The sequence below is a fragment of the Capricornis sumatraensis genome, chromosome 2 (assembly GCF_032405125.1).
Source record: "Capricornis sumatraensis isolate serow.1 chromosome 2, serow.2, whole genome shotgun sequence".
Taxonomy (NCBI): domain Eukaryota; kingdom Metazoa; phylum Chordata; class Mammalia; order Artiodactyla; family Bovidae; genus Capricornis; species Capricornis sumatraensis.
In genome coordinates, this window is record NC_091070.1 from 122,588,955 (window position 1) to 122,603,264 (window position 14,310).

General features: G+C 51.6%; 6 non-coding genes across 6 annotated transcripts; 1 reads left to right on the plus strand and 5 right to left on the minus strand.

The window, feature by feature from the left end:
* Positions 1-229: 229 nt before the first annotated feature.
* TRNAN-GUU (transfer RNA asparagine (anticodon GUU)) lies at positions 230-303 on the minus strand. Its single transcript has one exon. It is a non-coding gene; the product is annotated as a tRNA-Asn (tRNA).
* A 1,000-nt stretch (positions 304-1,303) lies between these two features.
* TRNAE-UUC (transfer RNA glutamic acid (anticodon UUC)) lies at positions 1,304-1,375 on the minus strand. Its single transcript has one exon. It is a non-coding gene; the product is annotated as a tRNA-Glu (tRNA).
* Positions 1,376-2,315: 940 nt separating this feature from the next.
* On the minus strand, positions 2,316-2,388 carry TRNAV-CAC (transfer RNA valine (anticodon CAC)). The gene has a single exon. It is a non-coding gene; the product is annotated as a tRNA-Val (tRNA).
* A 597-nt stretch (positions 2,389-2,985) lies between these two features.
* Positions 2,986-3,059, minus strand: TRNAN-GUU (transfer RNA asparagine (anticodon GUU)). Its single transcript has one exon. It is a non-coding gene; the product is annotated as a tRNA-Asn (tRNA).
* Positions 3,060-6,466: 3,407 nt separating this feature from the next.
* On the plus strand, positions 6,467-6,538 carry TRNAQ-CUG (transfer RNA glutamine (anticodon CUG)). The gene has a single exon. It is a non-coding gene; the product is annotated as a tRNA-Gln (tRNA).
* Positions 6,539-12,918: 6,380 nt separating this feature from the next.
* LOC138074819 (U1 spliceosomal RNA) lies at positions 12,919-13,082 on the minus strand. The gene has a single exon (XR_011144623.1). It is a non-coding gene; the product is annotated as a U1 spliceosomal RNA (small nuclear RNA).
* Positions 13,083-14,310: the final 1,228 nt, after the last annotated feature.

Here is a 14,310-nt window from a genome sequence, read left to right on the forward strand (position 1 = left end):
GAGAGAGATACTCATGCCTTCGGCAAGTATGAGTGAACAGGAACGCACTTGCACTTGCAGAGTATAGGGCTGGAAAGGTGAGGCGGCCCAGACTGGCAGCAGTCCGGAGGTGACTAGGACCCCGAATGCAGGGGAGTATATTTTTGTGTGCAGGTAAGAATCGGCGTGGAACCGCTTGAATGGTCGTCAGCACGGAAAACCTTGAATGGGTTCTAAAACCTCGACCGCCCGTCCCTGGGTGGGCTCGAACCACCAACCTTCCGGTTAACAGCCGAACGCGCTAACCGATTGCGCCACAGAGACAGCACCGCACGGGGGCCCTCGACTCTTTGTGCCAAGACGTGCCAAGAATTCCCAAGACGTGCCTCCTGCTCCGCAGAGAAACGGTGCCGGTTCCAAAGCCTCGGGAAAACGGAAAGATGAGAACGGTGAATCACACTGGACCTGAGACTGGGTCAAGGCCAGGAGAAGACTACGCCAAACACCATTATCCTAGGACAGCCACCCAAGCAGACAATTCCGGAAAGCTCTCGAGAATACTCCCCCTCCCTTTGATGCATCTCCCACCCGGTCCACTCATCCTCCCACCAGAGGAAAGAAGCCTTCCCCTTTGTGTTCTGGGCACAGAGAGCCAGGAAAGAGCCAAAGGGGCAGCTGCACTTCCCCCATGGGTCTTCCCAAGGTAGGTGGTTCTAGCGCTCAGGCTGACCCAAGACCCCACTGTCCACCAAGACGACCCCGAGGAGTCCGGATAGCAGACGGTCCCGGGGGTGGGTGGGGGTGGGTGCGGTGGGGTGGTGGGGTATTCCTACAAGCGCAGAGCGTGCCTGGCCTGCACTCCCTGGAGATCCGAACCAAACTCCCCCGGAAGCTTCTCTACATCCTAAAGAGAATGGGTTTCAGGTTTCCATGGAGAGAGTGACAAAGCAAACGTGGGAAAATGTGAACTGTGCAGCTGAGTACAGAATACACGATGTTACTATTCTTGTAACCTGGATGTATGTTTTGGAGGGTTTGGGGTTTGGTTTTGAATGAATCTTTGGAACTCGAGTTCCTGATTCTGTTTGGATGAAAACTCTGTAAGGAAGACTCTGGGTTTCTAACAAGCAGAGAGAAAAGAGTGGAGAGGAGAGCTGGGCAGCCCAGGCTGTTCACTGCATCCGGGGAGTCTCCTCCAGCTTGCCTGATGTCAAGGACCCTGAGGCCGGGACTCAGTGCAGACGCTCTTCTGCATTGGACCTTGAAGCAAAAGACAGTTCTCATCTGGACAGGAAGACTCCGAGGAGCGGAGAAGAAAAGAGCTTTCCCTGACCGGGAATCGAACCCGGGCCGCGGCGGTGAAAGCGCCGAATCCTAGCCACTAGACCACCAGGGAACCGCGCAGAAGGACGGACTTGGCTGTCCAGGTGAAACTTGAGGGTGGAAAGATGGAACCAGAGATGCAGAGAACAGGAAAGGAAATGTCCCAGCGCCCCCCATGGCTGTATGCAGCTGTGCAAGGCTCCCAGCCCTTCAAATCCCCGTTCCTGGGCGACGCTTCTCGTTCTGAGACCAGGTCACAAACTATCCGGTTGGCTCCCTCCTGGTCCAGCTCTAGCGCTGTGTGCTGCCGAGCCCAGGTCACGCTCTCTTTGTGAACCTCGGGTTTTCCCTCGAGTCAGGCGCCGACTTGTCTTTCAGCCAGTGATGAGCGGATCCGTCTACCTCCGGATCTCTGACCTGGCTCCGGGGCCTCTCCTGACGACCGCACGGGTACCGGTTCCTTTCCCTCCGCGACCGGCTCAGTTCGTGGAGCCTTAAATTCTTCACTTCCGTGTCTTTGGCTGGAGCCCACGGTGAGACCTTGGTGCGGTCTCTTTTCTTCTACCAGGGAGGTAAAACTGCTCCTCTGGTGTTCCGAGGTGGGGGAAAGCGAGTGAGCGTCACGGGAATGAACTCCATGGTTTTCAGAGACAATCTGTGAACACGTGGAAGAGACCCAGGGGCCCGACAGGGAGCCGAGGGGGTATCCGGACCTAAGGGTGACTCGAAGTCAGTCTTGTCCTTGCCCTCCCCTCCTCCCCTCCCCCCCTCCCCTTCCCCCCTCTCCCCCCCTCCCCGCCCCGTCCCTGGCATGAACTGGGCCTGGATTCACAGGGACTCGGAGCAGAGAAAGGAGGGCTGCTTCCTAGTGCTGAGTAGACTTCCAGGTGGTCACCAACTCCTCCTACAGCTGCGTCCTCTGCTTCACCCCGAGCCTTTGGAACCTTTTGGTTTTGCCAATCAGAAAACAAATCTCGGTGGAGGCGGGTAGGGTGGGAAGAAAATAAGCGGTCTGTTTCCGCCCGGTTTCGAACCGGGGACCTTTCGCGTGTGAGGCGAACGTGATAACCACTACACTACGGAAACAGGACAATGGGTGCCGCCTAACACTGTATCCATGAAAATCCGAGGTCCCGCCATCAGTATCTAGACCACCAGTTTCTAACACTCAAACAGGAACCCTGAAGCCCCGAGCTCTCTCAGGCACGGAGACGGCGGCTCCCGAGGGCTCTGCTTTAGGGTTCCTCATCTCCCCTCAAGTGAGGACCCTCGGGCCCCCACAGGCTGCCTTCGGGTTCCCGCACCCAGCGCAGAGTCGCCAGACCCTCAACTCCGCACCCCATCGCAGGGGTCGCCCCCCGCCGACTCCCCAGCTCCTGGAAGCCGCAGGGGGCGGGGGGTGCGCCCGAGGCCCAGGAGACCCCGCAGCCCAGCAGTGTGGCCGCCGTCCCTCCGCCCCTGCGGACCCGCGCCTCGGTGGGCCTTTTCACGGGGCCGGCGGTCAGCGCTCTGGGCTCTCAGGAATGACCGACGCTTCCAATCCACCCGGGGCCCGCCCTCCCCGCTGCTCCTTTGCACCTGACTCCTGTGCTCTTTCTCCGCAAGCCGGCTCGCCGCAGCACTCCTCCGGTGTCCTCTTGGCAAAAGGGAGTCTCTTTGGTGGTCTCTAAAATCTCACCCCACCGTCCCTGGGTGGGCTCGAACCACCAACCTTTCGGTTAACAGCCGAACGCGCTAACCGATTGCGCCACAGAGACAGCAGTACAGGCCTATTCTGGACTCTGTATGGAGTAGACACGTACTCATTCCCAGGGTAAGTCCCCTGCCCCCAGGGATACGGCGCCACGTCCTTGCCCCCTACCCGCCACAGATACCAGCGCCCTCAGAGATACCGGGATCCAGGGTTCGGACCCTGCGGGCCTGAACCGAACGAGATCCAAGGACCGCTGAACACCCCGGGGGCTCCCATGATGGCTCTTCCCGTATCCTCGCCTACACTCAGTGAGTGAGAGTTTGCCCACCCTGGCAAAGGCCTCCGGGGCCGAGGTTGTGCTTAGGTTTCCTGGGTCCACCAGGCGATTTCCACCAGGACAGAGGTCGCGGGGATGGTCGCCCCGCGTCCGCACGCCCAGGACAGGGTCTGGCACTCACCGGGACGCTCTAGGACTTGGATGAAGATACATTGTCGTCTTTAGCCCTTCGTCCCATTAAGACCCCTGAGAATGGAAATACGGAAAAGTTTTCGAAGAGCGAAAAGCTCTTTTTAAATGCCTTTATGCCGGTTGTTAGATTTCGCAGCATCCCGTGAGGCGGGTAACGGAAAGGTCTCGGGTGCTCCGGCTGTGCCCAGCTGGGTAGGCTGCGTTCTGTGGGGTCCACGTGGGAGCGGGAAAGGGCGGGAAGTGAAAGCCAAGCGGGGAAGGTAGGTTTGGGAGGAAGGCTTTGAGACCTGCCAGGATCTTGGGCAGGGATCCCGAGAGAGGAGCATTGTCCCAGTCCGGTAACAGGGTGGGGAAGGAGGGAGAGAGCTGGTGCCCGCGGGAAAGCAGGAGGCAAGGCGAGGAGGGGAGGGGAAAGCTGAGAGGGGAAGGCCGGGGAGGGGAGGATCAAAGAATTTGTGCTTCCACCGGTCCCTGCTCCTTCTCTTGCCTTCTCTCTTCTTCTTGCTCTTCTTCCCATCCCTGCAACTGAGAAATGTTGACACAGCCACATCTGAGAAGAAAGACCCAACGAATACTGTGCTCAGGAGCACAAGCTCTGGGTTGTAAAAATGGTTCTGCCCTGTGCGGCGCTGAAGAAACAAAGAAAACGTTGGGTATCTCCCTACTCTCTTGTGCAAAATGGGAGCAATAAGAGCATTCTTCTTCATGCCGCTGTTGTCAGATGTGCCTCGGTTTAGAAACTGCTGGATCAATAATGTGATAGGCAGCAAAATCATAAATACTATTATCATAATCCTCTGAATCTTTTGACAACCACGATCCTTATTTATTTCACCTGAAAGTCGCCTTCTGCCTCTAGAAATTTCTGTAAACTGATTGCTCTTGCGGTTTGCTCCGCTGTGGCCAGACCACCCCCTTCATCGCCAGTTCTCTGCTTGCTAGACGGGGACCCATGTGCAGGTTGGAGGAAATGGGAAGAGTACAGAGCGGTGGGGAAAATGAGCCTTTGCGCACCCTTTGGAGAGGCCTCTGGGACCGGTGGGGTCCTCCCACTGCCTTCTTTGGTTTCAAGGGAGCTCCAGGAGGGCAGGGATCTGGTGGCGGTCGCTCTTGTGTCCCCTCGCCGAGAACAACTTGAGGGCCTCCTCACTCAGTCTCCCAGAGACCCTCAGAGTGTCCTGCCCAGAGAGCAAGGTATTCGTGCTTCCTGGGATGGTGGGAAATATTCCCGCATCCTCCTCCTAACTGTGGAAACCGGACGTGGTGGAGGAGCGCTAGAGACAGAAGAAGGAGGTCCAGAAAGACAGGGCGGAATGGGAGGGGAAGGGGCTGCAGAGGGGGGGATGAGGAGAAAGAGAGCGAGGAAGAAGGGGAGATGAGAGCGAGGTGGAGCCGTACAAAGGGAGGACCAGGATAGAGCGGGAGGACCAGCGAGAGGGAAGCGGCAGTGGAGGAGCGGGAGGAGGAGGAGTTACGTCCCCAGGGTAGTTCTGTTCACTGGCCCCCAGCACAGGCAGCTCCCACCACATCCCCACCAGCTCCTTAGCTCTCAGATCCAACACCCAGGCTTTCGTCCCTCAAAGACTGTCTCTCCACCCATTGCAGTTCTAACCTCATTTGATTTTTCTCCCTGCCCCTTGTGAGAGCCTGGCCATTCTGTGATCTGTGAACACACTTTCTGTGCGTGTCTTCTATATCAGCCAGAGACCATTACTGGTCCTTGCACTCATAAACTTTGACCGACCTTCAAGGGCTCCTGGAGGAGCACTTTGTGTTGTTAGTTACCCTTCAGCTTCTTGATTTTCCCAAAGGAAGTTTCATCTTTTCATCCCGGAGCTGTGAACTTCCTCCTCCTAAGAGGAGCCTCCCCTTTGTCTCCTTCGTCCTGTGTCAACCTCTGTTCCAGTCTCTGGGAGCCAAATACGACGTGTCTCCAGGCAACACTGGCCACCTTTCCGACTCCTTTCTTTGGGCTGCAGCTCTCTTCTTCAGATGCTGTTTTTTCCTGTTCTGTGTATTGGATGAGGGAAGAAATGGCTCTGGGATAGAGTGAAGAAGTAAAGATTATTACTTTGAGACATCATGTGGATGTATACTTATTATACATGTAAATATTTAGTGTGGTGGTATTTTGTGTACATAAATACTGTCTACACTGTAAGACAACTTGGATACATACCTTCTAAATATGTGTACACTTTTCTTTTAAAAATCGTGCAATTTCTGGATATGTTAAGACATTGGAATGAAACTGACGTGACCAAGCTCTGACAAGACTGTGACTGCCTAAGTGTCAGAGCCCTGCCTCGTGGGCTCCATGACACGTGGTTGATTTTGAGCCACCCCAGGTGCTTTCGGCCTGGTTTGTCTGAGGGTTTTGTGTAAATGTTCCTCTTTCCTTATACTGTAAACCTGACAAATTTTGGGAGAAAAACTTACCCCCCCAAATCAGAACTGTATGGAGAAGAAAAGGAGAGTTCTCCTGCCTCCATTTCCACTCCACACACTTTATATATTACACGTAAGAGGCGGTGGTGGTGGCTTTGGAGTGTAATTGGTGCTACAAGAAAGCCATGGGACCCAGGAGATCCCACCTCCTGCCTTGACGATCACCTGCCCTCTCTGGGCTCTGGGGAAAGGGTGAAGGCAAAGGAAAGGAAAATAACACTCTCATTTGCAGAAATTTTACCTCAGCATGGGACACTCTGGCAAACCGAGGCAGAATATGCGGTTGATGAGGGTGACTTAAGGGGCCGGTCCCTGACCGGAAACCCAGAGTGGAACGTTTCCTTCATTTTCTGAGGTGCCAGTGAACTGAGAGATGTCAGTCAAAGGAGAGGAGCAGAGAGAAATCAAAGAGGCATGAACACCAAAGCGGGTCATCCGTATTCAGATCTTGTCGGGTCCTTGGAAGAGCTTCCCTGAGATTATGGGTGGGGAGTATGGAGCCTAAAGAAGCAGGTACCCTTCTCTGGCGATGGAAAGAGGCTGGCTTTCAGAGGGGTTCCATGGTGTAATGGTGAGCACTCTGGACTCTGAATCCAGCGATCCGAGTTCAAATCTCGGTGGGACCTTTCTGTTTAATTACCAGAAGGACACGTTTTACTCCCCTCATAGGACCTGCTTTCCGGCTCCCGCGACCCCCAGCGGCGTGGCTCACACGGACCCTGCGGACACGTGTGGGACCGACCCGGACGGGGGGCGTTGTCGAAGGGCCGGCGCCTCTCCTGCCCGCCCCCGGCCAGGGGCGCAGCGACCCAGCCAGTGCCGCCCCCTCGTCGGGTCCCCTGGGTCTCGGGGGTAAAAGGCAGAGGCTGCGCCCAGCGAGTCCTGACCCGCGAGGGGGCTTCACACCGCACGCCTTGTAACTGCGCGGTTGTCCCGGTGCGTAAACGGCGGCGGGGAGGGGCTGCGATGTCGCTGATCAGCCAGGATGGCAGCTTTCGGGTGGAAGGTTCCAGACCTGACTGGGATGAACTCTGTTTTATTCAGGTTCTCTATCATTCCGAATATTAATTGATCTTGTCCCAGTTTATTATGATTTTATTCAGAGTTTCTCGCTCCTAAGTCTCCGCTGGGCACGCAAAGCCGCTGTTCGGCCAAGATTTGAACCTTGACTCCTGGAAATCGCGTCCTCTGGTCCCAAGCTCAGCCCGAAGGAGGAGCGCGGGTCGCGGATTCCGGCGTCTGAGGAGACCCCAGGTCCCTGACCCACGGCCGCCCGGCCAGGCTGCTCGGGGGCCGAAGAGGAGACGAGCCGCTCGGAGTCCGCACCCCCAGCCGGGCTCCCTTCGTCCTGCCGGGACTCTGCTCCACCGAGAAGACACCCCACTTGTGTCCTCTACTGCTCGGGAGAAAAATATGGATGAGGCCTGTGATGGACTTGAAAAGCCAGTTAAAGTGCTCTCTTCGCGGGGCTAAGGAGCATCTCTCTGACGCTTGTATTTTGGAACTTTCAGCGGTTACAAAGGACTCAATGACGCAGCTGTCTTTGGAGGACGGGAAAAGAAGGGTGTGAAGCCGGCGAAAAGATCCGAGGAAGGAAGGGCAAGGGCAGGAGAGAAGAGAGGATGAGCCAGAAGGGAGAAAGGGACCGGAAGGGAGAGGAGCGGGCGGGTACCGCGGCGGGGACGGTCGCTGAGTTGGGGCGACCAGAGCGAGCGCCTCACTCTGGAGCAGTTCCCACCCTTTACTGACTTGTCCGGGAACCCGGTTCACCCTCAATCGCAAAGCTACTGGCGTGGCATTTGTCCTGGCCAAGTTTCCTTCCCGGGTTCCGTGCGGAGCGGTGAGGTGGGCTGTGCGAGTCTGCAGGTGAGTGGAAGTCCTGGCGGCTGGCTGCCTTGGGGATGACTGGCGGGCAGGGAACCGCACGCACTCCACTTTTCCCCTTTTCAGGCCGGTCTGCAGGGCCTGAGGTGGGAAACTGGAAAATCGGAGCGTCAATATTTATTTAGAGATAAGGAGATAAATGGCCAAACAGTTGGTTACCTGACCTGAAAGTGTTTATTCTTGGAAAAAAAGAAATGTGGGATGGGATCAGGGTCCACTTTCTCCCGTAACAAGCTTTGGGGCATATGTAACTGACTCTCTCTCTATCTATAACTGTATATAATATATATGTACATATATTACTGCATATAATGTATACATATCTATTATATGAGTAAAACTCACTGCTTGTGTGTCCAACTTAAATTTTTACGTAATTATATGTGCCAAACTTTTAAAATTCGGGGTCTAGTGCCACGTGTAGAAATGTTTTCCACTGTAAAAACGTAAAAAAAATAATTTGGGGTGGGGGGTGGGCATTCTCGAAGCAAGCAGTTGGACCATTATTCCCCCTTCGATGGGCTGATCACATGAGGTAGTAAACAAACTGGCAGATCCTCTCAGCCCAGGAGGTCACTGCTTTCGTCTCTCTAGGAAGGTTCATAGTCACTGAAAAGTGTCAGTAACAAATAAAACCACACCCAATCTTTATGCAGTGTTGCTCCCAAAATGCAAGAGCTAACACCCAGTGAAGACATGCAAAGTGCCAAGTGCCCAGGCATGGTCTACAAGTTTTAAATGGGTTTACTCACTTAATCCTTTCAAAAGGCTTGCATCATGTCATCATCCTCATTTCACATATGAGGAACCTGAGACATAGAAAGGTTAAGTAACTTGTCAAGTTAGTCAGTCAGTGAGTCGGGATTTGAAAGCAGGAATTTGAACTGAAGCCTTCCTGGCTCCACAGGATATCCTACCAGTCAAAGAGGAACACAAACCGTAAAAATGCTTGACAAGAAATTTAAGTCCGTATATGTCTTTTGAAAAAACACCCAAGAGGAGTCACGTAACAGGCATTCAGTTCAGTCGCTCCGTCGTGTCCAACTCTTTGCGACCCCATGGGCTGCAGCACGCCAGGCTTCCCTGTCCGTCACCAACTCCCGGAGCTTGCTCAAACTCCAGTCCATCCAGCCAATGATGCCATCCAACCATCTCGTCCTCTGCCGTCCCCTTCTTCTCCTGCCTTCAATCTTTCCCAGCGACAGGGGCTTTTCCAGCGAGTCAGTTCTTCGCATCGGGTGGCCGAAGTATTGGAGCTTCAGCTTCAGCACCAGTCCTTCCAAAGAATATTTGGGGCTGATCTCCTTTACGACTGACTGGTTGGGTCTCCTTGCAGTCCAAGGGACTCTCAAGAGTCTCCTCCAACACCACAGTTCAAAAGCTTCAATTCTTTGGCGCTCTGCTTTCTTGATGGTCCAACTCTCACACCCATAAACGACTACTGGAAAAACCATAGCTTTGACTAGACAGACCTTTGTTGGCCACTGGTGAGTGTTCCAAATTTGCCGGCAGAATGAGTGTAGCACTTTCACAGCATCATCTTTTAGGATTTGAAATAGCTCAGCTGGAATTCCATCACCTCCACTAGCTTAGTTCGTAGTGATGCTTCCTAAGGCCCACTTGACTTCACACTCCAGGATGTCTGGCTCTAGGTCAGTGATCACACCATCGTGGTTATCTGGGTCATGAAGATCTCTTTCGTATAGTTCTTCTGTGTATTCTTGCCAGAATACAGGACCGTTTCTGTCCTTTATTGTGTCCGTCCTTGCATAAAATGTTCCCTTGGTAGCTCTAATTTTCTTGAAGAGATCTCTAGTCTTTCCCATTCTATTGTTTCTTTCCCTCTATTTCTTTGCATTGTTCACTGAGGAAGGCTTTCTTATCTCTCCTTGCTATTCTTTGGAACTCTGCATTCAGATGGGTATATCTTTCCTTTTCTCCTTTGCCTTTCGCTTCCTTTCTTTTCTCAGCTATTTGTAAGGCCTCCTCAGACAACCATTTTGCCTTTCTGCATTCCTTTTTCTTGGTGATGGTTTTGATCACTGCCTCCTGCACAGTGTTACGAACCTCCGCCCCCAGTTCTTCAGGCACTCTGTCTAAATATAGGTATGTAAGAAAATAAGCTGCCACCTGTAGTCCCAACCCTCGGAATTAACTCCTGTTCTTCTAAGTTTTGGCAAAACATATATATGCTTAGTTTATAAAATTCAAATGCTGCAGAAAATACAAATATGTAAAAATTTGAGACATCTTAAATTCAAAAATAACTTCTGTTAAGGTAGTTACATATTGACAGGGTCATTTCGGTATGTCAACAGAGAGGGAAAAAAATACACCGTAGCTCAGTTGGTAACGAATCTGCCTGCAATGCAGGACACCCGGGTTTGATTCCTGGATCGGAAAGATCCCCTGGAGAAGGAAATGGCAACCCTCTCCAGTATTCTTGCCTGGAGAATCCCACGGACAGAGGAGCCTGGCAGGCTACAGTCCATGGGGTCACAAGAGTCGGACACGACTTAGTGACTAAACCACCACCATACTTTTATGAAATAGAGCTCTTATAGATTCTATTTTTATTTTTAAGCATTCAACTTAATAGTGCATAAATTTAATGGAAGAAAAATAAAGAAATTGTTGAACTTTCAATAAAATTGTTTACACGAGAGATGCTTTTCTGAAAGGATTCCCTAAGGCTTATAATAATAATTTAATTAAGACATTAAATTTGGGAATGATTCTTCTCATTACTTTTAAAAATCAAATGTCTTAAGGTACAATTGGAAAATAATACAACGCATCCATTTCAAGTTTGATGGCTTCTGACAAACGAACGTACCCATGGAACCACTATCCTGTTCAAGGAAAAAGAATATCTCCGGAACTCCAGCCGGTCCTCTGTGCCCCTTTGCAGTCAGTCCCCCTACCGCCGCTCCCTGACGCAGGTCATCAGTGATCTCGGGCCTGTCTCTGTGGATCGATTTTTCAGTTCTCGAAATTCACATAAATGGAACCCCAGAGTATGTACTTTTTCCCTCACTCAGCATGATGTGTTTGAGAGTTATCCATACCGTTGCCATGTATCAGGTATTTGTACCACTTTAGCGAGGAGTACTGTTCCTTTGAATGAATATGTCACAATCATATACATCTATTCACCTCATGATGGACATTTGAAATGTTTTCAATTTGGGGACTATTACAAACAAAGCTGCTACAAACAAGTCTCTTTTGTGGGCTTATGCTTTACAAATTCCATTAACATTTTTTAAATTCTTTAATACGAATTTACTTTGAATGGATGTTACATTCACAAAGACAATTTATTGAAGAGTTACAAGCTCACCTTTGATTGTTTCCTATCAGGACATACGTAATATAAGTCACAGGTGTATTTTTGATTATCCCATTTAATCTACACAACAACTTTATGAAGTACTTTATGATTATTACTTTCATATGACACTTGCAAAACTGGCCTAGCAAACGGGAGTCGGCCCAAGGTCAAACCGGAAGGCCAGTGGTGGCAACAGGACTGAAAAGGAGGCCCCACCCCGCACCCCCCAGAAGCTGCGTTCCTAACTGCAGACCCACTCCCAGTGTCTTCCTAATAACCTCGGTGTGTCTGCTGACAGGCCTGGAAACCAATATCCAAGCCGGTCTTCCTCACGGTATTACTTACTGATCGGCTTCTTTGGGTCAGAAACTCCTCCATCAGGGGTCCAGGGCCTAACAGCGTGCACAACCTTGAGGGTGAGGAAATCTGGTTAAAAAATCCTAAAACCGGTTTTCTCATCAGTAAGCCACTAAAAATTAACCTTGGTCTTAGTGCAGATATTTCATATTTGAGCAAAGAAATCTCCCGCTGTTGGGGAGACAGAGTAGGATGTTCTACTTTCGCTTTCAATGAGCTAGATCCTCCATCTGCATCCTGTGTGCTTTCCGGTTAGTTTTCTTTGGACCTACCCTTAAGCATCACCCCACTCCCAGGCCCACTCCCAGCACCTCCTCCGATCTCAGAGGCTTCTTGGGGCTGAGCGGATCTACGAGTGCCGTCCCCGAGGCAGCCACGAGGGGGAGGACAGCCCTTCCCGCCATGGGCCTGCCTTTTCTGTTTGGCCCAGTGGTTTCTATTTGCCAGGAGGACTTTGGGAATCAGAAGTGAGCACAACACATCCTGAGAAAGGGGTTGTCGAATAGCCCACAAAACTGCCGACAACTCGGCCTGGGGTTTTCTTCTAATCTGTAGCTCAATGTTTTCACACAGGAAGAAAACGAAAACTACTTTTGACCGAAAGAAAAGAACAGAACAAAACAACGTTAGGTACGATTTCTACTGCCATTTAAGGAGAAGGGATGTTAAGGAGGTTTCCTAGTTTGCCAACTACTGAAGCATTGTCGAGGCTGAAACAGAGGTACTGCTTTCTGACTGGGAAGGAAACAGGAGAAGATCTAGAGAGAAAAGGCGGGGGTGAAGAGAGAACTGGATCCAGAAATGCGAAGAGGCCTGCCTGGGGTGGGAAAGGGTGAGTGGGAGATTAGTATCTAGGCAGTATCTCCAGCGATGACTAAGGCGTGTAATAAGCAAGGCAGCTGACCACGCAACAAATGAAGCCTCTGAAAGCAGGACACTGGTGGGAAAATGGCCAGTGGCAGCTTCTCACAATCCGTCACGTCACGGGGCGCCTCCTGCCTTCTCAGCCGACTTCGTGTGTCTGGCCCTGGTAACGGCCTCTCTGGTTGGATTCTGCGCCCCAGGCAAGCCTTCCCTCTCGCACAAACTTTCCACGAAAGAGCTCGAGAGAGCGTTCATGAGCCAGCCTGCCACGTCAGAAAGCCGCACCCACGCCAACCCTTGAGAAAGACGGCTCTCTGTTTCGGCCTCACAAGTCGTCCTCCTGGTCTTACATGACTTTCCTAGACAGGCGGCAGCAACCCAGGAACCCATAGGACTCGAGCCTACCCCTACCGGCAGACTCGCGACATTTTTAAGACGCTTTTTCACGTGTCTGGCCTTGTTTAACTGTTAACTCCCTAGAAAGTTAGACAGTGCGGTCACGCACAGCCAACAACTCCCACAACTACACAACCAGGGTCCCTCCTTCTGTTTTTCACAGACACAGACCAGGGGAAAGCGCGAACGCAGTCCCCCACTACCACAAATTATGCAGTCGAGTTTCCCACATTTGGGGAAATCGCAGGGGTCAGCACATCCGGAGTGCAATGGATAAGCCTCGCCCTGGGAAAACCACCTTCGTGATCATGGTATCTCCCCTGCCAGGTAAGTATGAGTTGCCTACCGGCCGCCCCACCACAACCTCATACGCCCTACACCCTTCACACACGCTCACTTTCCTCCCCGCATCCCCGAGCCTTCTTGGACCTTCCACACAAAGGATCCACGCACTTTCAAGCAAAAACTCCTCAGTTCTCTCCCACGCCACGGGAGACCATATCGTGTTTAAGCGCCAGATGACGGACCAGCAGCCCCTGCGCTCGGATATCTACATACGACACGCCCCATCCGTGACGTCACGGGAATCCGCGCTTCCTTCCAGCCCACGCCCCGCCCTAGTCCCCGCCTCCCTCCTCCCACGCCGTCCGGCCCGGCCAACCCGGCGGAGGGCGCCCTCTGGGGGACGTGACGTCCGCCTCCCGCTCCTGTCCTCCCAACCCGCCGCGTGTTGGGACCCGGCGCGCTCGGCTGCTTTCCTATCTTTTGTCCTGCCCAGCCCCGGTCTGGCGGTCGGCTGAAGCCTGTGCACCTTTTTTCAAATAACGGCGTTCAGTGGGGAGAACGGAACATTTAGCAGTCCAGGGGAAACCGGTTCCTTTCAAATCCAGTTGTCTTTGTGATGTAGTATTGTGTGTATGTCTAGTAAAACGCACTAAGCGTCGCGACGGGCCGTGAACTTCTGTTCTTCAGAACTCAATGTCACTGATTGAGAATTTCACTTATGTTTAGTTCAAACATTTTTTATTAGTATTCCTAAATACCTTAGTTTATTCAGTAATTGATGTCTCAGTATCATTTTTTTTGAAACTATCTAGTTAGTTTACTTCCATCAGTTAAGTCTCAGCACAACTCTAGGACTTTACCAAATGAAAAGATCATTTGAAGTAGACATCTCTAAACTATAATTTTTTTAAGAGCTTACCCAAAGCTCTTATCTCATTTACATTTACTTTAAGCTTTCATCATATCAAGTTATTTTCCTCGCAAAAGATATAACGGGGTCTTATTTATTAAACCTAGGTACAATAAAGTTCAAAATTGGGAAAGGAGTATGTCAAGGCTGTAAAATATTGTCTCCCTGCTTATTTAACTTATATGTAGAGTACATCATGCAAAGTACCAGGCTGGATGCCTCACAAGATGGAGTCAAGATTGTCCAGAGAAACATCAACAACCTCAGATATGCAGATGATACCACTCTGATGGCAGAAAGCAAAGAGGAACTAAAGAGCCTCTTGATGAAAGTGAAAGAGGAGAGTGAAAAAGTTGGCTTAAAGCTCA